At 47.2% G+C, this 2,893-nt stretch overlaps 1 pseudogene across 1 annotated transcript; it reads left to right on the forward strand.

Annotated features, from left to right (window-relative positions):
• Positions 1-313: 313 nt before the first annotated feature.
• LOC309857508 (large ribosomal subunit protein eL32 pseudogene) lies at positions 314-833 on the forward strand (annotated as a pseudogene). Its single transcript has one exon. The product of its transcript is annotated as a large ribosomal subunit protein eL32 pseudogene (transcript).
• Positions 834-2,893: the final 2,060 nt, after the last annotated feature.

The following is a 2,893-nucleotide window of genomic DNA, read 5'->3' on the forward strand; positions in this document are numbered from 1 at the left end:
GAATTCTGCTTCTCCCTTTCACACTCCCCCTGTGTGTGTTCCCTCTCACCCTGTCTCTCTCTCTCTGTCAAATAAATAATAAAATCTTAAAACAAGAACAACAACACCAAAATGCTTTATTTGCCTTAGGAGATAGGGTCTGTTATGGCTACCATTTTAATGCATGGAAATATGGGCACAGGGGAGCTAAAGGAGTCCAAGGTCACACAGCTTGCAAGTGGAGGAGCCAAGATTTGAACCTTGGGCAGCCTGCCTCCAGAACCTGTATCATTTTTTCCCCTTGTGTATGTTATTTTTAAAAACCTTTCCCTGAGCTCTCTTCTTCGGCGCTGCCTGCGGAGGTGGCAGCCATCTGTTACTGGGCATCATGGCTGCCCTCAGACCTTTGGTGAAGCCCAAGATCGTTAAAAGGAGGACCAAGAAGTTCATCCGGCACCAGTCAGACCGATATGTCAAAATTAAGCGCAACTGGCGGAAGCCAAGTGGCATTGACAATAGGGTGCGCAGAAGATTCAAGGTCCAGATCTTGATGCCCAACATTGGTTACGGGAGCAACAAGAAGACAAAGCACATGTTGCCCAGTGGCTTCAGGAAGTTCCTAGTGCACAACGTCAAGGAGTTGAAGTGCTGCTGATGTGTAGCAAATCTTACTGTGCAGAGATTGCTCAAAACGTCTTCTCCAAGAACCGCAAAGCTATTGTGGAAAGAGCAGCCCAGCTGGCAATCAGAGTCACCAATCCCAATGCCAGGCTGCGCAGTGAAGAAAATGAATAGACAGCTTGTTGTGCACGTCATATTTGTGTTAATAAAAGCATAAAACTAAAAAAAAACAAAAAAAAAACAAAAAAAAAACCTTTCTCTGAATTCTAACAGAGATGTGTAAACATTGTTAAGCATGTAGTTTATTGATCATCACAAAGCTTAGGTTCTGAAGCATTGCAGCAAGCTGGGGTGGGCTTTGATGTCAGACCTGGTTGGAATCCAGTTACTGGTGCTGCATGACCTTAGGTGACTTACTCAGCCTCAGTTTCTGCACTGAGTTTGGCAGCCGTGTGATGAGTAGATCGTGTGACAGTGCCTAGAGGGTTTGGTGCCTGGCGAGTGTTTAATAAATGGTTTTCTCTTCTTAATAATGAAGATTCTAAGTTGTGTTGGTTTTGTTAAGCAGTCCGAATACCTTCCTCATCGGTCAGTTGCCTGTCAGTCGCCTTGTAGGTACTTGTGAGGAGTCACTTTGGTAAGTCACTATATATAGCTGAAACATTTGGGGGTAGTTGGGGGACACCCCCCCCTGCCCCCACTGCCCCTGCATTGAAAGTCTGTAATTTAAAATGTTCCACCTGTGCCTGTTTTTTTTTTGTTTGTTTTTTTGGTTTTTTTTTTAAACATAACCACTTTGGGACAGTGAAAGTTATGTCTTCTCCTTAGGGTTGTGACGGAGCCTTTGGGGACCTGTAACAGCTTACTTCCAGTTTCTGTCTGGCATGCTGATGGGCCAGAACTTATTTTAACAACATTCCATCACATGCCAGGCACCTGGAAGGAGGAATATGTTGAACTTCTCGGAAATTATATTTTGGAACTGTTTTTATCCTGAGGAATAACCCATTTAAAAATTGAATGATCTTTATGGTTGACTTTTCCACTCTACATAATGCAAACTGAAAAACTCGTTGTTTTCAGCTGCTTCTGCAGCAGTGGGAAGAGCAAGCCTGTGGGGTCCTCCCCAGGTTGGCCCCAGCACAGAGCTGCATCATTCTACAAACCCCTCATGCCTTGTCTCCTTGTCTGTGAGGTGGTAATGATGGTGCAGGGAGCTCCAGGGGTTGTTGTGAAGGTTACAGAGATGGGGGGTGTAAACTTTGAACAGTGTGCCCCACATAAAATGCAGATCTGGTGAGCAGAGGCAGCTGCTCACATTAATTGTTGATGCCAAGGCACTGGAGTTCCACAACAGCCTATGCCTTTCTTTCCTGGGTCCTTTTTGTCTCAGCCACCACCTTAGAGAAAGTGACTCAGCAAGGCTGGTGCTTGTGGAGCCCTCTACAAATCCAGCTAATTCACACGGGCGATGCCCTGGAGATAAGGGGGTTTTCCTGGGTGGTAGGACCCCATTTCAGAGGCTTAACTAGCCGGTTTCTCCTAACTGGTCGTGTTGTCCAGGGTCAAGATGAAGGCCTGCCAGGAGACTGGTGGTCTCACCAGAGTTTTCCACTGGAAGCATGAAGGACCTCATGGGGCTTCGTGCAGAATGACATGGGTGTTGGAGGGAGAACAGGGGGGACATCGCCTGTACCATCATGGGCAGGTCACTATATCTGGCTCACGCCGGCTTTCTTCCCATCTGGGAAATGGCAGAAGACCATGCTTTTTCACAGGAGGGATGAGGGTTTAGGGAGGTATTTGATGACTGTGTTGGGGCTGCATGAGTAACAGAGTTGACGGAGGGGCCTTGGAGTCACAGACTTGGGTTCAGGCCCCTGCTGCTGCCACATAAAAGTAGATCGCTTGGGTAAGCCATGGACCTCAGTGTCCTCCTCTGTGCACTGTGGATAATACCTAGCATGTAGGTCTGTGAGGGGTACAAAATACAAGGCCATATTAGGAGCTTAGAGCAGAGTCTGGTACTCACTAGATTGTAGTTTTATGGAGATACTCTGGCATCACTGGTGTTGCAGACCTGGTCCTACCCTCTGGAACCTTTGGCTGTGTGACAGATGGCTTATGAGGCCGTGGCTGACAGAAAGAAGCGGTGTCTGTCTTTTCTTAAGATTAAGGGTACAGAGGGGTGCCTGGTGGCTCAGTCGTTGAAGCATCCAACTCTTGGTTTCAGCTAAGGTCATGATCTCAGGGTGGTGGGATTGAGCCCTGAGGTGTGCTCTGCTCTCAGTGT

Source organism: Mustela nivalis (assembly GCF_964662115.1).
Source record: "Mustela nivalis genome assembly, contig: HAP1_SCAFFOLD_811, whole genome shotgun sequence".
NCBI lineage: Eukaryota > Metazoa > Chordata > Mammalia > Carnivora > Mustelidae > Mustela > Mustela nivalis.